At 41.4% G+C, this 13,143-nt stretch overlaps 1 protein-coding gene across 2 annotated transcripts in view; it reads left to right on the top strand.

Moving 5' to 3' along the window:
- The first annotated feature begins 4,188 nt into the window (after positions 1-4,188).
- The window catches only part of LOC110532445 (FERM domain-containing protein 4B), a 28,663-nt gene continuing 19,708 nt past the window's right edge, over positions 4,189-13,143 (top strand). For both annotated transcript variants that reach the window (XM_021616352.3, XM_021616353.3), the window contains exon 1: positions 4,189-4,501. The gene's annotated coding sequence lies outside the window, so the exon portion shown is untranslated. The remainder of the gene's footprint in view (positions 4,502-13,143) is intronic.

Genomic DNA, 13,143 nt, shown 5'->3' on the forward strand with positions numbered 1-13,143 from the left:
TACTGACCCTGAAAAACACCAAAAGAAAGAAGCCCAGGGTCGATGATTGTCCTTGCAGTGGCAGACCACGTGTAACACCATCTGCACAAGATCGGTACATCAGAACATCACACCTGTGGGACAGGTACAGGATGACAACACAACTGCTTCGGCCGTCTTTTGTGACTCTCGAGGAAGGTTGGGAAACATCAGGTGCACTCGGCAACGTCTGGGTCTTCCGGGTTGACTCGGAGGCGAGGTGGAATCCCTGGACGTGCGAGCGAAATCGAATTTCCTCTCCATCCGTCGTTCCCACAATCGCCCGTCGATGTGGATGGTCAAAGCAATAAGGGCGTCGAGCAGGCAATAGACAGGTCAAGGCAGGCAGGGTCAGGGGCAGGCAGACTGGTCAGGCAGGTAGGCTCAGAGTCAGGACAGGCAAGGGTCAAAACCAGGAGGGCGAGAAAAAGAAAACCGCTGGTTGACTTGACAAACAAGATGAACTGGCAACAGACAACAGAGAACAAAGGTATAGATAAATACACAGGGGATAATGGGGAAGATGGGTGACACCAGGAGGGGGGTAGAGACAATCACAAAGACAGGTGAAACAGATCAGGGTGTGACAGGAACTGATAGATGGAGGCAATGTTGGAACATAACTACCAAAATTACAGTTAACGAAAATGTACATTTAATCCAGTATAAACTAATGTATAAAATGTATTACACAAGAGACAAACTTTACACATTCTACAGCACAACAGCAGAGTCATGTCTTATGTGTAAAACTAACAACACCTCAATAATTAATGCCTTCTGGAATGGCTATTAAGTCCAAAAATTATGGGCGGAGTTAGAATGTTGGCTGTCAGAAGTTTTACAATTTAAGTTAAATTTAATCTGCATATTTCACGACATGGCATATGAGAATGGAATGAGATTCCCAATGGGTTGGAACATACTTTTCTCGTCAATAATTTTGAAAAATCCTTCACTTAAAAACTGTAAATCAAATAATCCTCCATTGTTAAGACAGTGGATGAATGAAACACATTATTATTTAAATATTGGAAAACTATGGGCTATGGAGAGAAACAGAATAGCGCAATTTGAGGCCATATGGCATAGAGTGTTACAATCACTGGAAATGTCCAGGGGATGAAGGATGAGGGCAATTGTTGTGAGACAAATGGGATGTGTGTGGTTGTGGTGGGAACACGTGGGTCTGAGCAGGTGTGATGTCATTGATGTTTGCTGAAAAAAGTTTGGACACCTAAAACTTTACATTACATTTTCTCATGATGGAAACTGAAATGTTAAAATGTAATTGTTAAAACCAGGCAGTTACAGTAAAGAGTTTCTCAGGAGCCTGGCGCTGTCACCTCTTTCTGGATGTAGCACCACCACCAATCCACCGTATTCCAGACAACGTCTGACCAGTGTAGTACTGTTATCAGATCTTCAGTGGGTAGGCCATTTCTGTCAAGAACAGTCAAAAAGTGCAGGCGCTTTGTGGCCTTTCTCACTGACTGTTTCACAGGTGTGTCACCACTGAGTTTAGAGTCTCGATGAAAACCAAGATACAGTACTTGGTACTTGTTACCACTGGTACTTTCTGTCCTACTACGATGAGTGGTGCTGGTTGTGGAGGGTCTCTTGAACACACACATTAAAAGACTGTAGAATTAATGTACCTTAAGCCACACCCCTACAAATATCACCAGCATGGTAACTGGAAAGTATGGAAAGTACATGGATGTGCATATGTTCCTTAGCTTTTGTACGTGCACTCTCCAGCATGGCCAGATGGTGAGTAGCTTGTCTGCAAACATTTTGGAGAAAATGACTGAGCAAGTTGGTAAGTCATCATGTATTTTTGAGAAGTGTCACCACCGAACAATCTAATATATCCATAAATATGTAAAGTATGGTTGTGGGACTAAAATATATGTTTGCTGGGATGTACATCTGTCAAAATGAAAGATAGCTATGGGGATTCTTTAAAGTCCAAAATATGTTAAAATTTACCAATAGTCACAACCAAAATAATTGACTACATAGAGTTATATAGAGGTCTCATCTTTGTATCTGTGTCATTATGGCGTTTGAGGCACCACTGGTAGCATGCGTGCTGCAGAGGACCACCATGTGGGTAGTGGACAAGTGCACACTTCAGGAAAAAGTGTAGAGTATAGAGATGCATAGCCAGCTGTGGGGTTCCAACCCTCCAAGAGCCCAAACATTGACATCTATTTGGTCCAAACATAGATGTCTATAATGTGCTCTACAGTACTGTACTGTAATGTATTGTACTTTACTGTACTGTGCTCTACTGTATTGTGCTCTATTTAAAAAAAAATATTTGCGGGATTTAGTCATGTGAAAAAAATATATATTTTATGAATATCGCTAGCTGCAATAAAATACCACCCTTTTTATGTCTCTGTGTCCAGTATGAAAGAAGTTAGAGCTAGTTTCACAAGCCAATGATAACCAGTTCTAGCTGTTCCTGTTCAACCGGATCTGGGGAAGTAGAGAAAAGGTTTCATTGACAAAATCTCTTACTATCCCTTAAATGTAGATGAAATTACAGTCATTGCAAATAAATACAGTTTTTTTCCCCTGCAAAACACCTTAGTCTCAATGTCAACAGTGAAGAGGTTACTCTAGGATGCTGGCCTTCGAGGCAGAGTTGCAAAGAAAAAGCCATATCTCAGACTGGTCAATATAAAGAAAATATTAAGATGGGCAAAAGAACACAGACACTGGACAGAGGAACTCTGCCTAGAAGGTCAGCATCCCGGAGTCGCCTCTTCACTGTTGACGTTGAGACTGGTGTTATGCGGGTGCTGTTTAATGAAGCTGCCAGTTGAGGACTTGCGAGGTGTCTGTTTCTCAAACTAGACACTGTAATGTACTTGTCCTCTTGCTCAGTTGTGAACCGGGGCCTCACACTCCTCTTTCTATTCTGGTTAGAGCCAGTTTGCGCTGTTCTGTGAAGGGAGTAGTACACGGCGTTGTACGAGATCTTCAGTTTCTTGGCAATTTTTCGCATGGAATAACCTTCATTTCTCAGAACAAGAATAGACTGACGAGTTTACGAAGAAAGTGCCATGTTTCTGGCCATTTTGAACCTGTAATCGAACCCACAAATGCTGATGCTCCAGATACTCAACTAGTCTAAAGAAGGCCAGTTTTATTGCTTCTTTAATCTGAACAACAGTTTTCAGCTGTGCTAACATAATTGCAAAAGGGTTTTCTAAGGATCAGTTAGCCTTTTATAATGATAAACTTGGGTTAGCTAACACAACGTGCCAGTGGAACACAGGAGTGATGGTTGCTAATAATGGGCCTCTGTACACCTATGTAGATATTAATAGTCATTTACAACATTAACAATGTCTATACTGTATTTCTGATCAATTTGATGTCTTTCAAAAACCAGAACATTTCTAAGTGACCCCAAACTTTTGAACGGTAGTGTATATGTATTGAAACTGTCTAGCAAACGTATTCATTTTAAAATGTTGAAACCCTTTACCTCTCATTATCATTCATGTGATGACAAAATGTGAGTTTTTTTTTTTTGCTAACATATAATGGAGGGTCCCTGGGTCCCTAATGGTCTTGGTCTTGAGTCTCAAGACCATATTCATTTGGTTTTTATATTGTCATGGTCTCAACTCACTGTGTCTGGATCTTGGGACCAATGTCCTGGTAGAAATATTGGTCTTGGCTCCTGGATATTATCTTTAGTCTTTGGATACAAACCATAGGCAACCCAAAAAGATGACAATGATCATTGGCTGATCACTCCCGACAATGAGATTATTTGATCTGGTTCTTCTTGGCAGCATGTTATAAACCACAAATTGCCTCAGGTTGCTTTCATGAGATTTACATTTGAGATTTTCTGAAATATAGAGCAGTTTATGTCACTTTAGTTCAATCCTATTAATTGTTGATGAATAGATTTTTTTGAAGGCAATGGATGGGTGGGGTTTATGTCACAGCCAACACACAGTATTTTGGACATGCATTAATTTATACAATGGCTACAATTGGCTACAATAATAATTATTATTTTAAAACCCTGATAGGCATGTAGATAGGTTTGCGATAATACGTGGGTAGAAAAAAAAATGGTATTCCGCATGGGTCTGCATCATGTCTAATTCTAAAACATTAACCTTTATTACCAGCAATGAGCATATTGTGGCCCATTGTGCACAGTTCAGTACAGCCGCCGTAGATGAGGACAGCGAGCGCTAAAATCTCCTTTCACGTAAATAACTGCGGGGTGAAGGCGTGGTGAGCGTGGAAGAAAGCAAGCGTGCGCGAGTAGCCCTACGAGAGAAGGCTACTAATAGTTGACAGCGATACAGTTCACTGACTCTCTCCTCCTTTTGCTGAAAACGTAACAGGGATGCATTGAATGCGTTTCCAATATGCTGGAGGAGACCTATGTTAGATTCAAGAAACCAACTAGCTGAAATAGAAGGAAACGCCCAAAACGAAGGTAAGACTGTCCCATTACAACGTGACAATAAACGATAATGGGGAGAGTATTCTCTGAACTGTGCAGGGAACAAAGTATACCAGGTCATTCACGCATCGGAATGGGATCCCACTCGAGTGATCAATTAATTAACCGGCTTTATCATATCATTGTAGGCTTGGCTATCCTATTGTAATTGTATTATCAATATTGGCATCAGTGTTTTTTCTTTCAACAAAAGAATCATGCCAATTCATATACTTTTATTTAGCTTTTTCTGCAATCGGGGACTCAGGTTCGTCATTTGACTGAAAATAACCACCAATGTACAGTAAGTAGTAACCTAGTCATTGTTCCTACCCCATTGTGAAATACGTGTTCCTGTTAGCATACAACGTTTTAATGGGTCATTAGCCTACTGTATACAATTGGTAAATAATTTTCTTTATGTGAATGGAATAAACTAAAATATGTTTTTGATGATGAGATAAGACACATAATACATTTGCATTCTGCCTGACACACCTTGCTATCCAGTCTAGTCTGCACTAAACAGCAGTGTATAGAAGGGATCGGTTAAGGACCGATATGGACCGGGGTTTGGTCAGTGAGGAAGGATACAGTGCAGAAAGAAGGCTTCCTTACAGAAATTGGATTCGGTACATTAATATTAAGGCAACGATTATGTAGCTTTATTTATCTACATAAAGGATATATTTAGGATTAGGCCTGTTGTAAGTAAATACAGTAAGCGATTTCAATTCATATATAAGCATCAGAAACGAAGTCCAGTTGATTAATTAATTAATTCGCAACATAATTTTACTCTGCAAGTATACTGTCTATCCGTTTTACCGATCTGTTTTTGTTCATGCGGTGTATGTCCATGCTGTGTATGCCTACTTAGGCTACATGTGGATAGTCATAAAGAGTTGTGGATTATTTGCATCCTTTATTTTGCATTGTACGTTGTCAGTGACTGCTCTAAGGCAGCTAGCAGGCTCACTCCATAATTTTCATGAGAAACATGTCACCTGTGTAGTAGCAGCCAAAGCAAACAGCAGCATACAGTATAATGTCATGGTGCAGGTGGCAGTGCCAGCTCTGGCCTGATGTTACCGATTGACTACGTAGTGAATTCGTTAAAACTATTTGAAAAAGTAAACTCAATTCTCAAAACTTTTTTTTTACACTGTACAGATTTTGCAGTGAATAGAACAAAGAAAGAATAGAAAAAACATCACTGATAGTGATGATAGTGTTGTCACTATTTGTCTACAAGTTGTCACTAATTGTCATGTTCTCTGTGAGATTCAGGAAAAGAAAGGCTTTTGACGTAGTTTTAGGCAGCCTGCATGGTAAACAGGAATTTCTAGTTTGATGGCTGTTTTTTTTTTAGAAATGGAAGTGGATGAACTTCACTATCCTGAGACTTATCCCGTTGTGATGGCCCCTGCCGTTGTTGGTCAGGATATCCTGTTGAAAACAGTATGGTGACTAATGCAAAGCAGCACCACTGCATTGTTTAAAACCCACAACATAAAGCAATGACTGACCCCTTGAAACAAGCAACAGGGGTCATAACAAACAAGTGTTGTTTAAGTGGGTAACTAAATATACAGTCAACTGAAATAATACATTGTACCTTTAACAGTAAACATACACCATGTAGGCATATACTTCTGCTAGTTTACTGCCTCTACATATTTTCCTCTTGTGAGTGTACCTCAGTACATGAGAGATGGTTTGTGAGGCTGTTTGATGCTGGTGATGAGCAACACACCACATCACTCAGTTGGCAGTTTTCCTTTCAGGAACCTTGACGTCTCCTGAGGATTTACATGAAACACTGTCTAAAGAGTGGATTCTTTTTGGAAAGGCTGGTTATCCTGCATTTATTCATAACCTGGAAGAGTTAAATATTGTTACATTACAAGTCCATAGGTAGGGAAGTATACACATTCTATGAAACTGCATAAGTGTTACATCAGTCTTCATCCTCAAGCATTCCTTGGTAATCACACACCTGTTCAACTCCATAACTCTACATACTCCAGATTATTGGCTTTTGCTAGTACCTATTATAACTGATGACAGTAAATGCTAATTTTCAATAAAATCAATAGTGCTACATGTCACGATAATATTGTTTTGACAGCCAATGTTATCTTTTGATGATAGCATCTATAAAAGCTTTGTGATTCGTAGTTCTGTTACCCACATCAAGCGTTGCAACATCATTAATATCCCAATCTCTACTCTGCTCCTCAGTGACTGAGTGCCTCGCTCCTTCCCCAGGGCTCTGCAGAAAGTCACAACAGCTCCAGATAATACAACGTTGCAGTCCCTTTCAGTAGGCATAAATACCCCTCACTACAGCACCTGCTTCTGACACCCTATAGAGAAACAGCTTTTCATTCTAGTCGCATAGCAGCTGTAGTGAAGGGATAGCAACAGTTACGGGTACTACTAATACTCTACTACTAATACTACACTACTACTATTACTCCAACAACCCCAACTAGTACTACAACTACTACTACTACTACTACCACCACTACTGCTGCTACTACTATTACTACCACTACTACCTACTACTAATACTACACTACTACTGTTACTCCAACAATTCCAACTAGTACTACAACTATTACTGCTACTACTATTACTACTACTACTACTTATACTACAACTACTACTACCACTACTACTACTACTACTACTACTACTACTACTACTGCTTATACTACAACTACTACTACCACTACCACTACTACTACTAATACCACTCCCACTCCTACTGCTGCTACTTCTGCTGCTACTACTGTTACTACCACTACTACTACTGCTACTACTACTACTACTACCACTACTACTTATAATACAACTACTCCTACCACCCCTACTACTACTACTACTACAACTGCTACTACTGCTGCTACTACTGCTACTACTACTACTACTACTACTATTACTACTACTACTACTGTTTATACTACAACTACTACTACCACTACTACTACTAATACCAATACTATTACTTCTACTACTACTACCACTCCTACTACTACCGCTTCTACCGCTACTACTACTACTACTACTACTACTACTACTGCTACTACTGCTGCTACTACTGCTACTACCACTACTACTACTACTACTACTACTACTACTGCTACTACTGCTGCTACTACTTTACTTCTACACCTACTAGCCTACTACCTCTACTGCTACCTTAACCACTACTTAGTGCTAATACTTCCACTACTTCTGAAAATACTGCTACTACAGCTGTCATTATTAGACAGCGTAGACAGCATGGCTAGTGTGCAGTGCTGAGTGCTCTTTGATTGCAGTAGTTGCAAAACACCAGTCTCAACGTCAACAGTGAAGAGGCGACTCCGGGATGCTGGCATTCTAGGCAGAGTTGCAAAGCAAAAGCCAAATCTCAGACTGGCCAATAAAAAGAAAATATTAAGATGTGCAAAAGAACACAGACACTAGACAGAGGAACACTGCCTAGAAGGCCAGCATCCCGGAGTCGCCTCTTCACTGTTGACGTTAAGACGGGTGTTTTGCGGGTAGTATTTAATGAAGCTGCCAGTTGAGGACTTGTCTGTTTCTCAAACTAGACACTCTAATGTTGGGCTGGGCTAGACAACCTGGACCCTCTCTTTCTAAAATGATCAGCCGAAATTGTTGCAACCTCTATTACTAGCCTGTTCAACCTCTCTTTCGTATCGTCTGAGATCCCCAAAGATTGGAAAGCTGCCACGGTCATCCCCATCTTCAAAGGGGGAGACACTCTAGACCCAAACTGTTACAGACCGATATCTATTCTACCCTGCCTTTCTAAGGTCTTCGAAAGCCAAGTTAACAAACAGATCACCGACCATTTCGAATCCCACCGTACCTTCTCCGCCATGCAATCTAGTTTCCGAGCTGGTCATGGGTGCACCTCAGCCATGCTCAAGGTCCTAAACGATAACAGAACCGCCATCGATAAAAGACAAATCTGTGCAGCCGTATTCATCGACCTGGCCAAGGCTTTCGACTCTGTCAATCACCACATTCTTATCGGCAGACTCAACAACCTTCGTTTCTAAAACGACTGCCTCGCCTGGTTCACAAACTACTTCTCAGACAGAGTTCAGTGTGTCAAATCGGAGGGCCTGTTGTCAGGACCTCTGGCAGTCTGTATGGGGGTACCACAGGGTTAAATTCTCAGGCCGACTCTTTTCTCTGTATACATCAATGATGTTGCTCTTGCTGCTGGTGATTCTCTGATCCACCTCTACGCAGACGACACCATTCTGTATACTTATGGCCCTTCTTTGGACACTGTGTTAACTAACCTCCAGACAAGCTTCAATGTCATACAACTCTCCTTCAGTGGCCTCCATCTGCTCTTAAATACAAGTAAAACTAAATGCAACCGATCGCTGCCCACACCTGCCTGCCCGTCCAGCATCACTACTCTGGACGGTTCTGACATAATTTGTGGACAATTACAAATGCCTAGGTGTCTGGTTAGACTGTAAACTCTACTTCCAGACTCACATTAAGAATCTCCAATCCAAAATCAAATCTAGAAATCTAGCTTCCTATTTCGCAACAAAGCATCCTTCACTCATGCTGCCAAACATACCCTCGTAAAACTGACTATCCTACCGATCCTTGACATTGGCGATGTCATTTCTAAAATAGCCAAAACAACACTCTACTCAGCAAATTGGATGCAGTCTATCACAGTGCCATCCGTTTTGTCACCAAAGTCCCATATACTACCCACCACTGCGACCTGTATGCTCTCGTTGGCTGGCCCTCGCTTCATATTCGTCGCCAAACCCATTGGCTCCAGGTCATCTATAAGTCTTTGCTAAGTAAAGTGCCGCCTTATCTCAGCTCACTGGTCACTATAGCAGCACCCACTCGTAGCACATGCTCCCACAGGTATACAGTGGGGCAAAAAAGTATTTAGTCAGCCACCAATTGTGCAAGTTCTCCCACTTAAAAAGATGAGAGAGGCCTGTAATTTTCATCATATGTACACTTCAACTATGACAGACAAAATGAGAAAAAAAAATTCCAGAAAATCACATTGAAGGATTTTTAAAGAGTTTATTTGCAAATTATCGTGGAAAATAAGTATTTGGTCACCTACAAACATGCAAGATTTCTGGCTCTTACAGACCTGTAACTTCTTCTTTAAGAGGTTCCTCTGTCCTCCACTCGTTATCTGTATTAATGGCACATGTTTGAACTTGTTATCAATATAAAAGACACCTGTCCACAACCTCAAACAGTCACACTCCAAACTCCACTATGGCCAAGACCAAAGAGCTGTCAAAGGACACCAGAAACAAAATTGTAGACCTGCACCAGGCTGGGAAGACTGAATCTGCAATAGGTAAGCAGCGTGGTTTGAAGAAATCAACTGTGGGAGCAATTATTAGGAAATGGAAGACATACAAGACCACTGATAATCTCCCTCGATCTGGGGCTCCATGCAAGATCTCACCCCGTGGGGTCAAAATGATCACAAGAACGGTGAGCAAAAATCACAGAACCACACGGGGGGACCTAGTGAATGACCTGCAGAGATCTGGGACCGAAGTAACAAAGCCTACCATCAGTAACACACTACGCCGCCAGGGACTCAAATCCTGCAGTGCCAGACGTGTCCCCCTGCTTAAGCCAGTACATGTCCAGGCCCGTCTGAAGTTTGCTAGAGAGCATTTGGATGATCCAGAAGAAGATTGGGAGAATGTCATATGGTCAGATGAAACCAAAATATAACTTTTTGGTAAAAACTCAACTCGTCGTGTTTGGAGGACAAAGAATGCTGAGTTGCATCCAAAGAACACCATACCTACTGTGAAGCATGGGGGTGGAAACATCATGCTTTGGGGCTGTTTTTCTGCAAAGGGACCAGGACGACTGATCTGTGTAAAGGAAAGAATGAATGGGGCCATGTATCATGAGATTTTGAGTGAAAACCTCATTCCATCAGCAAGGGCATTGAAGATGAAACATGGCTGGGTCTTTCAGCATGACAATGATCCCAAACACACCGCCCGGGCAATGAAGGAGTGGCTTCGTAAGAAGCATTTCAAGGTCCTGGAGTGGCCTAGCCAGTCTCCAGATCTCAACCCCATAGAAAATCTTTGGAGGGAGTTGAAAGTCCGTGTTGCCCAGCAACAGCCCCAAAACATCACTGCTCTAGAGGAGATTTGCATGGAGGAATGGGCCAAAATACCAGCAACAGTGTGTGAAAACCTTGTGAAGACTTGAAGATTTTCTGTGAAGACAGAAAATGTTTGACCTCTGTCATTGCCAACAAAGGGTATATAACAAAGTATTGAGATAAACTTTTGTTATTGACCAAATACTTATTTTCCACCATAATTTGCAAATAAATTCACTAAAAATCATACAATGTGATTTTCTGGATTTTTTTTCTCATTTTGTCTGTCATAGTTGAAGTGTACCTATGATGAAATTACAGGCCTCTCTCATCTTTTTAAGTGGGAGAACTTGCACAATTGGTGGCTGACTAAATACTTTTTTGCCCTACTGTATTTCACTGGTCACCCCCAAAGCCTATTCCTCCTTTGGCCGCCTTTCCTTCCAGTTCTCTACTGACAATGACTGGAACGAACTGCAAAAATCACTGAAGCTGGAGACTCATATCTCCCTCACTAACTTTAAGCATCAGCTGTCAGAGCAGCTCACAGACCACTGCATCTGTACATAGCCCATCTGTAAATAGCCCATCCAACTACCTCATCCCCATATTGTTATTTATATTTTGCTCCTTTGCACCCCAATATCTCTACTTTCACATGCATCTTCTGCACATCTATCACTCCAGTGTTTAATTGCTAAATTGTAATTACTTCGCCACTATGGCCTATTTATTGCCTTACCTCCATTATCTTACCTCATTTGCACACAATGTATATAGATTTTTCCCCTATTGTGTTATTGACTGTACGTTTGTTTATTCCATGTGTAACTCTGTGTTGTTGTTTGTGTCACACTGCTTTGCTTTATCTTGGCCAGGTCACAGTTGTAAATGAGAACTTGTTCTCAACTGGCCTTCATTCAAATAGCCTTCATTTCACAGAACAAGAATAAACTGACGAGTTTCAGAAGAAAGTGCTATGTTTCTAGCCATTTTGAGCTTGTATGTCACATTCTGACCATAGTTCTTTTGTGTTTTCCTTGTTTTAGTGTTGGTCAGGATGTGAGCTGGATGGGCATTCTATGTTGGATGTCTAGTTTGTCTTTTCTGTGTTTGGCCTGATATGGTTCTCAATCAGAAGCAGGTGTTAGTCGTTGTCTCTGCCAGTCAGCCAGGATCCTCCAGAGCTGCCAGTCAGCCAGGATCCTCCAGAGCTGCCATTCAGCCAAGATCCTCCAGAGCGGCCAGTCCGCTTCTTACGACGATCGTGACACTGTAATCGAACCCACAAATGCTGATGCTCCAGATACTCAATTAGACTAAAGAAGGCCAGTTTTATTGCTTCTTTAATCATCACAACATTTTCAGCTGCGCTAACATAATTGCGAAAGGGTTTTCTAATGATCAATTAGCCTTTTAAAATTATTAACTTGGATTAGCTAACACAATGTGCCATTGGAACACAGGAGTGATGGTTGCTGATAATGGGCCTCTGAACTCCTATGTAGATATTCCATTAAAAAAATCAGCAGTTTCCAGCTAGATGAAGGCCATGGTCATTATATTTTACCAATGACTAAATTTGGCCAAAGGAGAAATCAGATATGGTAGAATTCCAAACACCACTCCTATCAACTCACTGCCTCAGGATCCCTGGGGGAACAGGTGTCTCAGCCTCCCCTCAAATACTGCTGCTCTGTGTAGCCTTACCTAGAGGTTAGTTATGGTGCTGGAGGTCATGACCAGTCATCAGCAGAAGTCAAAGATGCAAGTTACAAGTTGATTTTGGGTCATTTCCTTCCCAAGCAACCAACAAGTGGTCTCGTGTCACAACACCGGAGAGGTTTTGTGGTGCCCTAGCTGAAAAGAGTGTTGTGACTGAATGGAAAACTACTTGATTACATTGAGGTCACCCTGGCTTGATAGAATTGGAGCTGGGTATCCTGTTTAGTAGGCTGTTTACAGACACCTGAAATCACAGGAAGACATTGTTTTGGCTGCTTAAGAGTGTTTGGTTTTCTTTTGGAGTGGGAACCCTGATGTTAACTCGTTCAGTTTCTAATGAGTTTTTACTGAACTAAAGTTGTCAAATCCACCCTTGACACATCAAGGCAAATTACCACAAAAACATAGACTAAGTCTTAAACATTGCTTTGCAGTATGACTCCAGGAAATGTCAACCTGATCATAGAAATGTGTATAAAGGAATCAAGAGATCATTTAGCCATGCGTCACAGTACATGTCTAAACCATGTGCAGAGGACAAGTATATAAGTCTAAAGAGCAGACGTGGGCTGGCGTGCGAGACCAGGTTTCATCAATAATGCATGAAGCCAGGAAACCGAGATAAGATGAGGTGCAGCCAGGCCATGATGACAAAACCAGCCGTTTCTTGTGATTTACTGCCGTCACACCTGGTATGTACTTCTAAAACAGGTCTAAATCAAAATGTACAAGCAACCGGAAAAATATGAAT

Source organism: Oncorhynchus mykiss, chromosome 9 (genome assembly GCF_057628025.1).
Source record: "Oncorhynchus mykiss isolate SJ-2025 chromosome 9, ASM5762802v1, whole genome shotgun sequence".
NCBI classification, from domain to species: domain Eukaryota; kingdom Metazoa; phylum Chordata; class Actinopteri; order Salmoniformes; family Salmonidae; genus Oncorhynchus; species Oncorhynchus mykiss.